Below are 13,972 nucleotides of genomic sequence, written 5' to 3' on the forward strand. Positions count from 1 at the left end.
TAAATGTTTCTGTAAATGATACTGGGAATTGGGAATGGAAAGGTCCTTTTGGCTTAGTGAACAGCAGAGAGGCTTACAGAGGGAGTTTGCCTGGGATCTGCCTGAGAGGAGGTACGCTAAGGGCTGCATTAAGGAGGATGTGTTGGTGAGTATCTGAGTGTCTGTTGTGGGGACAGTTTGACAGTTTGACCGTGTGCTTGATTGGTTGTTTGAAAAGTGTGAATTGGGAGTGCTTTGTTCCAGGTGAGCCTTGAGTGGGCCTGACTGTTCTCAAAAGCCAGTCAGCTACGAACCAGCTGAGCAGTGAACAACAGAGAGGCTAACAGAGGGAGTTTGCCTGGGAGTTTGCCTGGGGAAAGCCCACTGAGGCTTACATCTTGCCAGCTTCTCTGAGTAGTTACTACAACTCCTGAGGAAGGTCATAGAAGGAAGGTAATATGGATGGGGAGTGTTCAGCTGTTGAGACCTGCACTGGATGTGCCATGTCTGTCTTTCTTCCTCAGGACAGAAGTGACTTTGTCTGTACAAAGTGCAAGCCAGTCTCCATATTGGAAGAGAAGGTTCAAGATCTGGAGCAACAGGTATCGACCCTGCGTTGCATAAGAGAAACTGAAGATTTCCTGGACAGACGTCAGGATATGCTTCTACGGACACAATGTTCTGAAGATTCAGAGCAGGCTGCGCAGCGGGGACAGGAGGATGGTGAAGAAATTTGGCAGCATGTGACCTCCAGAAGAAGAAAGGGGAGTGTCCATGTACCAGCAACGCAGATACAGGTAAGTAACCGTTTTCATGTTCTCTCCACAGGTACTAATGCGGAGAGTGGCCCAGATGATACATCTGAGGGAAGGGAGCAGAAGGAGACTCCGCCGATTGGAAGGCATGAGATGCACTGTCCTAGGGTTGGGGGTTCCACGACCACCGCTCCCAAGAGAAGGAGGCGGGTGGTGGTGGTCGGGGACTCTCTCCTCAGGGGGACTGAGTCATCTATCTGCCGCCCTGACCGGGAAAACCGAGAAGTCTGCTTTTTGCCAGAAGCTAGGATTCACGATGTGATGGAGAGACTGCCGAGACTCATCAAGCCCTCGGATCGCTACCCCTTCCTGCTTCTCCACGTGGGATCCAGTGATACTGCCAAGAATGACCTTGAGCGGATCACTGCAGAGTACGTGGCTCTGGGAAGAAGGATAAACGGAGTTTGAGGGTGCATGTGGTGTTCTCGTCCATCCTCCCCGTGGAAGGAAAAGGCCTGGATAGAGACCATCGAATCATGGAAGTCAACGATTGGCTACGCAGGTGGTGTTGGAGAGAAGGCTTTGGATTCTTTGACCATGGGATGGTTTTCCAAGAAGGAGGAGTGCTAGGCAGAGACGGGCTCCACCTAACGAAGAGAGGGAAGAGCATCTTTGCAAGCAGGCTGGCTAACCTAGTGAGGAGGGCTTTAAACTAGGTTCACCGGGGGAAGGAGACCAAAGCCCTGAGGTAAGTGGGGAAGTGGGATACCGGGAGGAAGCAGGAGCGCGCGAGAGGGCAGGGCTCCTGCCTCATACTGAGAAAGAGGGACGATCAGCGAGTTATCTCAAGTGCCTATACACAAATGCAAGAAGCCTGGGAAACAAGCAGGGAGAACTGGAAGTCCTGGCACAGTCAAGGAATTATGAGGTGATTGGAACAACAGAGACTTGGTGGGATAACTCACATGACTGGAGTACTGTCATGGATGGATATAAACTGTTCAGGAAGGACAGGCAGGGCAGATAAGGTGGGGGAGTTGCATTGTATGTAAGAGAGCAGTATGACTGCTCAGAGCTCAAGTATGAAACTGCAGAAAAACCTGAGAGTCTCTGGATTAAGTTTAGAAGTGTGAGCAACAAGGGTGATGTCGTGGTGGGAGTCTGCTATAGATCACCAGACCAGGGGGATGAGGTGGACGAGGCTTTCTTCTGGCAACTCACGGAAATTACTAGATCGCAGGCCCTGGTTCTCACGGGAGACTTCAATCACCCTGATATCTGCTGGGAGAGCAATACAGCGGTGCACAGACAATCCAGGAAGTTTTTGGAAAGTGTGGGGGACAATTTCCTGGTGCAAGTGCTGGAGGAACCAACTAGGGGCAGAGCTCTTCTTGACCTGCGGCTCACATACCGGGAAGAATGAGTAGGGGAAGCAAAAGTGGATGGGAACCTGGGAGACAGCGACCATGAGATGGTCGAGTTCAGGATCCTGACACAAAGAAGAAAGGAGAGCAGCAGAATACGGACCCTGGACTTCAGAAAAGCAGACTTTGACTCCCTCAGGGAACTGATGGGCAAGATCCCCTGGGAGAATAACATGAGGGGGAAAGAAGTCCAAGAGAGCAGGCTGTATTATAAAGAATCCTTATTGAGGTTACAGGGACAAACCATCCCGATGTGTAGAAAGAATAGTAAATATGGCAGGCGACCAGCTTGGCTTAACAGTGACATCCTTGCTGATCTATATACAAAAAAGAAGCTTACAAGAAGTGGAATATTGGACAAAGGACCAGGGAAGAGTATAAAAATATTGCTCGGGGATGCAGGAGTGAAATCAGGAAGGCCAAATCACACCGGGAGTTGCAGCTAGCAAGAGATGTTAAGAGTAACAAGAAGGGTTTCTTCATGTATGTTAGCGACAAGAAGAAAGTCAAGGAGCGTGTGGGCCCCTTACTGAATGAGGGAGGCAACCTAGTGAGAGAGAATGTGGAAAAAGCTAATGTACTCAATGCTTTTTTTGCCTCTGTCTTCACAAACAAGGTCAGCTCCCAGACTACCTCTCTAGGCAGCACAGCATGGGGAGGAGGTGACCAGCCCTCTGTGGAAAAAGAAGTGGTTCAGGACTATTTAGAAAAGCTGGATGTGCACAAGTCCATGGGACCGGATGCGCTGCATCCGAGAGTGCGAGAGGAGTTGGCGGATGTGATTGCAAAGCCATTGGCCAGTATCTTTGAAAACTCATGGCGATCGGGGGAAGTCCCGGACGACTGGAAAAAGGCTAATGTAGTGCCCATCTTTAAAAAAGGGAAGAAGGAGGATCCTGGAAACTACAGGCCAGTCAGCCTCACCTCAGTCCCTGGAAAAATCATGGAGCAGGTCCTCAAGGAATCAATTCTGAAGCACTCAGAGGAGAGGAAAGTGATCAGGAACAGTCAGCATGGATTCACCAAGGGCAAGTCATGCCTCACTAATCTAATTGCCTTCTGTGACAAAATAACTGGCTCTGTGGATGCGGGGAAAGCAGTGGACGTGTTGTTCCTTGACTTTAGCAAAGCTTTTGACACGGTCTCCCACAGTATTCTTGCCAGCAACTTAAGGAAGTATGGGCTGGATGAATGGACAATAAGGTGGATAGAAAGTTGGCTAGATTGTCGGGCTCAACGGGCAGTGATCAATGGCTCCATGTCCAGTTGGCAGCCGGTATCAAGTGGAGTGCCCCAAGGGTCGGTCCTGGGGCCGGTTTTGTTCAATATCTTCATAAATGATCTGGAGGATGGTGTGGATTGCACCCTCAGCAAGTTTGCAGATGACACTAAACTGGGAGGAGAGGTGGATACGCTGGAGGGTAGGGATAGGATACAGAGGGCCCTAGACAAATTAGAGGATTGGTCCAAAAGAAATCTGATGAGGCTCAACAAGGACAAGTGCAGATTCCTGCACTTAAGACGGTAGAATCCCATGCACCGCTACAGACTAGGGACCGAATGGCTCAGCAGCATTTCTGCAGAAAAAGACCTAGGGGTTACAGTGGACAAGAAGCTGGATATCAGTCAACAGTGTGCCCTTGTTGCCAAGAAGGCCAATGGCATTTTGGGATGTATAAGTAGGGGCATTGCCAGCAGATCGAGGGACGTGTTCATTCCCCGCTATTTGACATTGATGAGGCCTCATCTGGAGTACTGTGTCCAGTTTTGGGCCCCACACTACAAGAAGGATGTGGAAAAATTGGAAAACGTCCAGCGGAGGGCAACAAAAATGATTAGGGGACTGGAGCATATGACTTATGAGGAGAGGCTGAGGGAACTGGGATTGTTTCGTCTGCAGAAGAGAAGACTGAGGGGGGATTTGATAGCTGCTTTCAACTACCTGAAAGGGGGTTCCAAAGAGGATGGATCTAGACTATTCTCAGTGGTAGCAGATGACAGAACAAGGAGTAATGGTCTCAAGTTGCAGTGGGGGCGGTTTAGGTTGGATATTAGGAAAAAAACTTTTTCACTAAGAGGGTGGTGAAACACTGGAATGCGTTCCCTAGGGAGGTGGTGGAATCTCCTTCCATAGAAGTTTTTAAGGTCAGGCTTGACAAAGCGCTGGCTGGGATGATTTAGTTGGCGATTGGTCCTGCTTTCAGCAGAGGGTTGGACTAGATGACCTCCTGTGGTCCCATGCAGAATGTGCCCGGTATGTAACCCCTTTGCTAATGGGGTGGATGGCATGGGTGCAAGGTAATGACTTGCAACAACCATCTCCCCACAGAACTAAGAGAGATCTAGCTGCTAAGGTCCTAGGAGGGGTGGGGACTGGACTAGGAGTGCTAAATACGGTGGATCAGCAGTTCCTGGCATTACGTATAGGTGAAGTGGGACATGATATCTCCTCACTAGCCAATCCCCTCTCTGCAGCGTTGAATGATTTGGGTGAATTAGGTTTTCGTGTTGCTAACACGTGACCAGCATGGTTAGAAGTGCAGGAAATGGATCACCTGCAGGTGACAGGAGCACGGGAGACACTGCAGCCCGGTCGAACAGAAGCATTTGCATGAGTGCAAGCGCAGCAGCTGCTTCTCGATATTGCAAAGGCTGGAACCAGGGCTGGTGAGAATGGGAACGTGCCGCAGGAAATTCAGCACGTTTTCTGGTCTAATGCCACCAAATTCGAGAAAGAAAAACAGCAATGGTGGAAAATGGTGAATTTCACCTATGACCATGCTAATGAGCCTATTGTGGCATCCATACTTCCTTTAAGGGATGCCATAGAGGAAACAATTCACCCCCCTGATTCCTTTGGGAATGTTTGTAAACAATTCCCTAATGCTGCCTACGGAAAATACCAAATGGGTGCATGTAAGAGGAGAGCAATATTATTCTTTACATTTACAAGCTTGTGTGGAGGAAGTGAAAGTGGGTTTCACCTGTACCACTGGGGTATGGGAGGAGACCCACCTTTGTTTAGATCCCCATGAAGGGAAATGTAACTACCGGCTTCACCATCCTATGCATTTTCAAAATTCAGCGATAGTGGTTATTGATAGTCATTGTTTGTGTAGAAGAACTTTTATGTAAATGTGTTAATTAATGGTTTTTATCATATTGAACATGATGCAGGAGATACTAGATGTTTATGTGCAGTTTTTTCTGTGGGGGGCTGCGCTACAGACATGAATCTGTCAGAGGTGGAAGTGAGGAGCATAATAGCATCTTACACTACATATGACCATCTTCCACCTATTCATATCGGAGCAGACCTCCAAGCACTGAAACATTTAATGCACCATAAGGAGATGGTTGACCCCCTAAAACAGCTTCAACAGCATGGAGCTCACACTTTCCTCACGGTACATCATTCTGTGGGTCAAATCAGAAAGGTGTTAAAAAGAATCGGTGATGAAACCAAATCATCCAGCTGGTGGGAAGATGGTTTTACAGCTCGATCAGGTGAAGATAAAAAGGCTTGGGAAATTCCGCTCCATCCAATTGGAGTAATACTGATCAGGCAGGTGGTTATGGTCGTATATCTAGTAATTATATCTGTGTATGTGTGTGCAAAAAGAAATTTAAAGCTAAACTTCGGCGGTGATGCCTTTTGTAATGTGTCAACCTGCATAACTTCATTATGGGTTCAATGTTCAATGGTATTAATGGAACAATAATGCCAGAAGTTTGTTAAAATGTTCACACCTGTCAAGGAGGGGATATGGAAGGTGATTTTGGTACATGGTCATATTCTGTGATGAATGTTGCTGCAATTAAGAATGGAGTTTAGAAATTCAAGATGGCGCACATGATAGGAAGGGTTTGAACTCCATCTTGGTACCCTTTCTTCCTGGCATTTTCCCGCCAAAACTCTGTGTCCCTGAGGGAACCGGAGGGGCAGAGAACTGGCTGGGCCCGGTGGGGGCAGGGCGCATCAGCGTGCGCCTCAGGAATGTGCGCCAGCGTGAGCGTACGAGGGAGGGTCGGGGGTGACGCAGGCGCTGTCCACCATGGAGGCAGCCACGGCCAGGCTCTTTGCGCTGCATCGGATCAAGACTCCGGCTCCTAACATCTGTCAAGGACTTGGATACTTACCTGACTCCTGTCATCCATCAAAGGCCCCAGTGGAGGCTTTGCTGTCGGCCCAGATCTGTTGATCTCCTGCTTCGGCAGTAGAGAGCCAGATCCTCCGATGCTCCAGAGATCCTGAGACGGACCGTCCGTTGTCGGTGTCCTCCTTCTGCAGCTTGGAGAGAGAGAGTCATTATTTTTCAGGCATTTATTAGTTTAACCAAAGGACAGTTTAAGGGTCCTTTATGCCCCTTGCTGGAATCTATGGGTAGGTATTTGTAGTGTTCCCCACAGTGAATCTTCCCCCAGTTGTATCTATCCCTTAATAAATCTTCTTTCTCTTTAAGGTTATATTCTTTCTATCCTTTATTTCAGTGCAACATGGGTGGGAGGCACAGAGATTTCTAATGCTCCCAGTTGATAGATGCTGTTAGGAGTCGGACCTGTTGAAAATGTCACCTCCTTATTATTCCTGACAGAGATTTGGGGGTAACTGTGTGGAATGAATGTTGTTCTGTGCACCAATATGGAGACGAGGGGTGACCCCTCCCCTGTACGTTGCTGCACATTCCAAACTTCCTTCTGCACATGGACGCTGTGTGGTAGGCTGAAGGGTTCGGCGTGTGGGAGGGGGCTCAGGTGGGGCAGAGGGTTGGGGTGTGGGCTGTTGGGTGGGGCCAGGGATGAGGGGCTCAGGGCTAGGGCAGAGGGTTGGGGTGCAAGAGTGTGAGGGGTCCGGCTGGGGGTGCGGGCTCTGGGGTGGGGTTGAGGATGAGGGGTTTGGGGTGCAGGTTCCTCCGTCTAATCTCCAAGATGCTCTGGAAATAAGACGCCGTGTCCTGTGGTGAGCTCCCAAGAGCAGAGGGTGTGAGAACTCCAGCAACTGAGAGGGCAAGGGATTTACCGTCAGATTGTTTCAAATGCTGCATTCGTCAGGTGACATTGAACAGCAACGCTCAGCTAACATCGTGGAGAAAGGAATTCTCTGCTAAGGGTTCAAGGTACCCCTTTGGCCAACTCCACCCCTTCCCTGAAGGGAGTGTGCTCAGAACAACCCCTCCTCAGCCGAACACACACAAACCCACAGCTGGGCGCCCAGCACAAAGCATGGGAGGGGCTTGCTTGGATTGTTTTCCTTTTTACTTGACAAGAGGTTTTTTCAAAAGCATTTCCTGTTCCCCATGGGAAGGAAGCGGATGGTTGTGGGGAAGGGAACCTCAGCGTGGTGGAGCTGGGAATTTCGGGAGAGGCAAAGGGAGGGGAGTGGATGAGGGGGTGAAGGGGCAATTGCGGGGGAGGGAGCCTAAAGGGGGTATGTGGGGCAGCTAGGTGAGGGCTTTGGGGGTAAGGCTGAAGGAGGGCAGTTGGCTGTAGGGGGGAAAGACTGAAAGGGCAGCTGGGGAGGAGCCTAGGAGGGGGGGAAGGTTGAGGGGGGCGATGAGGGGAAGGGGACCGGGGCAGTTGGGGGAGGCTGAAGGGGGGCTGAAGAGGTGATGGGGGGAAGGGAACATTTGGAGGGAGGCTGAAGGGGTGATGAGGTATAGAGGGCCGGGGCAGAGAGACAGCTGTGGGGGGCTGCTCATCCCCACGGGAGGGGAGGAGGAAGAGGAGTCCCCTGGTATCAGAAGCTGCTTCTTTATTAGAACTTTCTACGTTCCTGAGCAGGGTCCTGGGATCCAAAGGTTCGACAGGGAACTAGAGAGATTCCTGGCGGCTCGGTCCATCGATGGCAATTAGCCAGGATGGGCAGGGATGGTGTCCCTAACCTCTGTTTGTCAGAAGCTGGGGATGGGGCGACAAGGGATGGATCCCGGCATGATTCCTGTCTGTTCATTCCCTCTGGGGCACCTGGCATTGGCCGCTGTCGGCAGACGGATACTGGGCTAGATGGACCTTTGGTCTGACTCCGTCTGGCCGTTCTTTGCTCTTCTGTTCTTATCACCTGCTCAGTGACATCTGCAAGTTGCTGCCCTCACTCAGCTCCAGCATCTGCTCCCTGCAACCAAAGGCAGGGAAAATCCCCCTGAAGGGGGGAAACTGGAGGGGAGGGCTGGGCAGAGGGAGAAAACTGGGAGCGGATCAGGGGTTCAGACAGGGGGGCTGCCCTGCCAGATAGGCGCAGAAGAGAAAACCCCCAGATAGAGGGTGGTAGAGGGGATAACAGTTCCCACAGATGGGGTGAGCCATCAGCAGCCATTCCAAAAGAGGGTGTGGTGGATGGTAGAAAGACTTGTGTTCCTCACTGGATGGTCCCTCTCAGCACCCCCTCCCCAGGACTGTGGTGTTAAAGGCCCTGGGAGGCCCATTGCCCAGGGACCGCAGCTCTTCTCTCGCTGACATGGTGGACTGAGCTGCCAGTGGAATCTTGATTCAGGGAAATAGTTTACACCCACCCCCAAAGCCCCTCAGCATAACGCAAATGGATACTTTGATAAGTGTTAACCCAGTTTCCAAGAATTCCTGGCCAGTTTCCGTCTCTATAACATGTCTGCTTGGAGCCTCATAGGAGCTCCAAATGTGTCATATCCGCTGTTCTGATTGCCTGAATTGGTCTCCCTGTCCTGAAACCCCCTGGCTTGCTGTCCTTCCGCATCTTTTCATGATTGATTTCTAACAATGTTCTTTGGATGACACTGTCCCGTGGAGCAGGAACCCACCCGAGAGGTCGGAATTAGGAAACCCCGGTGATCCAATCCCCCGGCCCGAGCTCTTTCATTATTTAGCCACAGGGAACCAACTTCCACAGGAGCGCGGGAGAGAGCCCCACCACAGCACCGTGCTCCACACACTGACCTGAAACATGGAGACCCTGGTTCAATCCTTCCTCCCTTGCAGACAGTGGGGGGTGATGCTGGCATTACCAGCTCATGCTCAGGCCTCCCTGAGCCACAGATCGAGCCCAAAGGCAGGCTTGCCTCGGTGGCAGGCCAGAGCAGAGGGCCCAAGGGGAGTGTCTGGGACTCCCTCTTCAGGCTGTTGCCCTGCCTGGGGAGTTGGCTCTTGGTGGGTGAAATCAAACTATCGAGCTCCCAATCCCCATGGGGTGTGTGCCCTGGTGTGTAACACTCTGCCCTGAGGTTGGTACTCACACCCCGAGCTACGCTAGGCAGCTGGACACAGCCCAGGTGCGTGCTGTGAGAGAAGGGTCGGGCTTGGACACCTCCCCCTCCTCAGTCTCTCCCATTCAAGGGCTTGGCTGGCTCCCTGCCCAGTGAGCCGGATTTCGGGAGTTGTATTGTAAGGTGCCTGTGTGGTCCATGCGCTGTACGGGGAGTTTAGGCACCTAACTCCGCTTGGTGGATCCGTGTTGCTCCTGTGATTTTCTGGCAGGTGAATCATTGAATGGGAGCTTCCTTGCTGGGCAATGGCTATTGATGGGCTGTTTCACACCCCACCCGGGGGTTGCTGACGTTCCTTACCTCTGGGGAAGCTAATTTTTGGATGATCCCACAACTTACAGCATGTTTCAGTGAACACCGAACAATTCTTGTCATTTCATAAGCACTGAGGAGACACACATCTAGACAGAGAGAAGCGTGACTTTTGACAGCTCCTCACCTTTCCCCTGATCCCTTGCATGGCCTGGTTTACGTGTAATATCACAATTCAAGACAAGATGAGGAATAGGGGGGTTACAGGGCACCTAGAGGAGGAGGATTTGATGTTTGCATTTTGCATAATGAAAGAGAAGGGATAATCATGTATTAAATGGATTGATGTATGGTAGGATGTGACCATATTCTGCCCGCCACCCTTTCTGAGAGCAGGAAGGAACGGCCTCGTGTGCCATTAGTAAAGAGGCATCAGCCAGATTCTGATGTCTGAAGCTGATTTCAGGCAGGAATAGACCAGAACAGTCCTGGTCACCTTTTGTTTTAGGATAAGGTTTCATTATGGTATTTGCTCTAAGGTCTTGTTTCTTATCTACATTACAAATTAAGTTGTGTTTCTTGTCTGCGTTGGAAACTAAGTTGCCTAAGGTTCTTTTGTAATCCCTTTAGTAACCATATCATCCTTTCTAAAATGTTATCCTGTCTGAAAGTCTCCGTCCAATTGTTTGGTGTGAGTGAAAAATGTGTGCATAGTTCAAAATAAAGGTGGAAAGCCATCACAAATGTCCAGATGGTCAAGAAGACATGAGAGACTTGGAAACATCAGGAGACAATCAGAAAACATCCCTTTTATCTGACGCTAAACATGTTAGCAGCATTGATGACCTCAGAGGCAAGGCAGGCACCCTGAATGCAAGACAAAGAAGAGCTAAGGATGGGAAGCCAACAAAACCACCAAATGATAACAGCGGAAAACCCGGAGATTAACCCCATTTAAGGACTAACGATTACAGAATGACATTGCAAAATCCGTAAACCAAAGTGGGAATTTACAAGTCTAAAGCTGGGGTGTTTTGCCATAAGACTCTGGGTTCAGTCCTGCAAAGCCTCGGAGCATGGGATCGCGACCGACAGAGCCCAGCTCCTCGCTTGTGTTCAATCTAACTGGCCATTCGATTGACAAGAGCTACAGCAAACTGGTAACTGTAAAACCATCTGCAGGACGTGTCTGTGTGTGTGTGTGTGTGTGTGTGTGTGTGTGTGTATGATGAAATGCGTATGTTTACAGTTGTATTTTCAATAAATGCGGCGTATTGCCTTTTCCCCTGAAAAGATCCCGTGTGCTTCTTATCAGCATAAGATGCTGCCCCAAGGTGTAGAGCGTCACAAACACATCTCATGACTCTGCCCCCAACAACTGGAACTGGGACATGAATGTGGAAGAAACAAGAAGAATTGTTTTAATGGTTTATTTACAGTAAGTGGAAAGCAGGAAAGTAAAAGGAGCTGAGAAGGACCTTTCATAACCACAGCGTAGGGCAAGGAGACCCAGAGATTTTGAGAACAGTTTTCTTAATGGCACTAAAGTCAGAGAAATGGCCAGGAAGTAACCCAGGGAATTAAGGAATTACCATCTCACGTGAATAAATCTCTCTGTCCCGCCTACTGTCCCGTTCCTTCTCCTTTTCCTTTGTTGTTGGTCGAGGAGTAGATTTTCTTTCCCTGCTTGAGAGCATGATTGGCTGTCGATTGCCCCATCCTCTTCTGGGAGCATGTGCAGAGAACTAAAAAAGCTTTCAAAGACTGGGCTCTTTCCCTTTTGATTTTCCTTCCACTCTCTGTCGGCCTGTGTCCTTGCTGCCTTTTTGCTGCTGCTTCCAGGTAGTTGGTTTGAGGTCCATGGGGTCTGCGGTGTCCCGGTTTGGGTGGGTTATTGGAGAAGGGGGAGGACGAGTCTATGGCAACAGCTTGCGATTTGCCTTGCCTGCCTGGCTTGCGCTTTTGGCTTCACTTTTGGTTTTTGATTTTTTCCTTCCACTATCATCAGTTCATCTCTTCACCACATAACTGTCCGGAGCCTGGCTCGGAGCCGGAGGCAGGAGGAGAGAGACAAGAGTGAGATTTCAGCATCTCCAGGTAGGGATCATGGCTCCAGGAGGCCCCAACAAACAGTGTGGGGTTTTTAATTCATAGCTGTTGGTCGGTCTTGGGGAAACCCTGGTGCACCAGCGGGGGAGGGTGTCTGACGGGGTGGGTGGGGTGGCAGGGGGCGGGGAGGGGGCCCAGCTGGGAGGTGGAGGGGTCTGTGTGGTGCGAGCTGTGGGAGGGTAGGGGATGGATTGGTGCTGTGGGAGGAGGAGAGGGGGGTTGTGGACAGGGGGCATTTGGGTTGAATGGATGGGGACGGGGTCTGGGAGGGATGTGGGGAAGGGAGAGGCTATAGGGGAGTTGGATCGGGGACTTGGGTCAATGGCATGGCTGTGGCGGTTGGGTTGGGAGGGGCAGCACCATGGCTGCCCCCAGGGGGACACAGCATGGCTGTGGGGGGCTGTAGGGTGGGGAGGGGTCTGTGGGGTGGAGTGGCTCAGCTGCATGGGGCGGCTGCACCCTGGGTTAGGGCGAGGAGGACAGACGGTGGGGGATTGTGGAGTGGCACGGCCACACTGGGGTCTGGGGACTTGTGGGGAGGCGGCCCCACGGGGCTGTGGGGAGGGGTAGTGTGGTGGCAGCAGGCCATGGCTGCCGCCCCCCAGCTACTGGTGCTCCAGGCAACGCGGTAAGGGGGCAGGGAGTGGGCGAGGGGTGGGATAGAGGGCATGGGAGTTCGGGGGGTGGTCAGAAGCTGGGGGCTGGATAGGGGTCAGGGCCATCAGACAATGGGGAACAGGGGGTTGAATAGGGGCAGGAGCTCCCGGGGCGGTCAGAGACAAGGGGTGATTGGATGGGGCAGGGGTCCCGGGGGCAAGTCAGGAAGGAGAGGAGGGGTTGGATGGGGCGATGGGGGGCAGTTAGGGCAGGGGTCAGTTGAGGCGGAGAGTCTCAGGCCGGTCAGGGAGAAAAGGTGGTTACATGGGGCATGGGTCGCGGGGGGGCGGGCAGTCAGGAAGGAGAAGAGGGGATGGATGGAGCAGCGGGGGACAATTAGGGGTGGAGGAATCCGGGGGTGGTCAGGGGACAGAGAGCACGGGGGGTTGGATGGGGCAAGGGTCCTGGGGGGCCCCTCAGGGAACAGAAGGGTTGGATGGGGCCAGAGGCCCGGGGCAGCCGTCCAGGGGCGAGAAGTGGGGGTCGGATGGGGGCGGGGGCCGGGCCATGCCTTGCTGTTTGAGGAGGCCCAGCCTCCCCTAACTGTCCCTTCCTACAATTTCTGAAACCCGATCCAGCATCAGGCCAAAATTTGCCTGCCCCTGGCTTAGGGCCTAATTTATGCAAAGACCCATTGGGAGTGTGTGAACATTGCCCCATTTCTGAAACTGGAAACAACCCCCTGGACAGGGCTGGGAAAACAGAGCAGAGCACTGGAGCCTGAACCCCGTTGTCAGAGACTGCGATGAAATCATCTCAGGCATTGGCATCGAGACAGCAGGATTATCTGGCTATGTCGACTCTCTCCTCAGGCCCTACACGACCAGCACCGCTAGCCAGAGATGCCTGAGATGACGGGGCGTCCAGGATTTCCAGGTTTATGGATCTTGATAGCAGATAGAAGACCCCTGGTTGGGGTGCCAGGGGCGTGTCTGTGCAGATTTGTTCTTGTGCTTTTTCGGGGAGTTTCTTGAGCAGATGGTGCAGTTTCTCTTGGTCACCCTGAGTGGGATCAGAGGGGAATGGGCTGGAGAATGTGGAGTTGGAGAGCTGCCGAGCAGCCTCTTGTTCAGATTCCAACCTATTCATGATGACGACAGCACCTCTTTTGTCAGCCTTGTTCCTGAGGCTGTGGATGGTGTTGTGTTCTGCACGGCTGAGGTTATGGACCAACTGATGCTGCTTTTCGACCACTTCAGCCCGTGCTTGTCGGCTGAAGCACTCGAGTTGAAGTCCAGTCTGCTGTTTCGACCTTCAGGCAGAATCCTTCTTTTTTTCATGTTGGTAGGAAGGTCTCTGTGGATTAGTGTTGTTCAGAGGTGTGTTGGAAATATTCCTTCCGTCGGAGACGTGGAAAGTAGGATTCCAGGTCACCGCAGAACTGTATCATGTTGGTGGGGGTGGAGGGGCAGAAGGAGAGGCCACACAAGATACCCACTTCCTGGATACTACAGTGCTAATAAGCGATGGTCACATAAACACCACCCTATCCTGGACCGCTATGCTTACCTACATGCCTCCAGCTTTCATCCGGACCACATCACACGATCCGTTGTCTACA

The 13,972-nt window shown here is 51.6% G+C and overlaps 1 protein-coding gene across 1 annotated transcript in view; it reads left to right on the forward strand.

The window, feature by feature from the left end:
* The window catches only part of LOC141980426 (uncharacterized), a 174,654-nt gene that overhangs the window by 75,453 nt on the left and 85,229 nt on the right, over positions 1-13,972 (forward strand). The gene's annotated exons all lie outside the window — the stretch shown is intronic.

Source organism: Natator depressus, unplaced genomic scaffold, assembly GCF_965152275.1.
Source record: "Natator depressus isolate rNatDep1 unplaced genomic scaffold, rNatDep2.hap1 scaffold_35, whole genome shotgun sequence".
Lineage (NCBI taxonomy): Eukaryota > Metazoa > Chordata > Testudines > Cheloniidae > Natator > Natator depressus.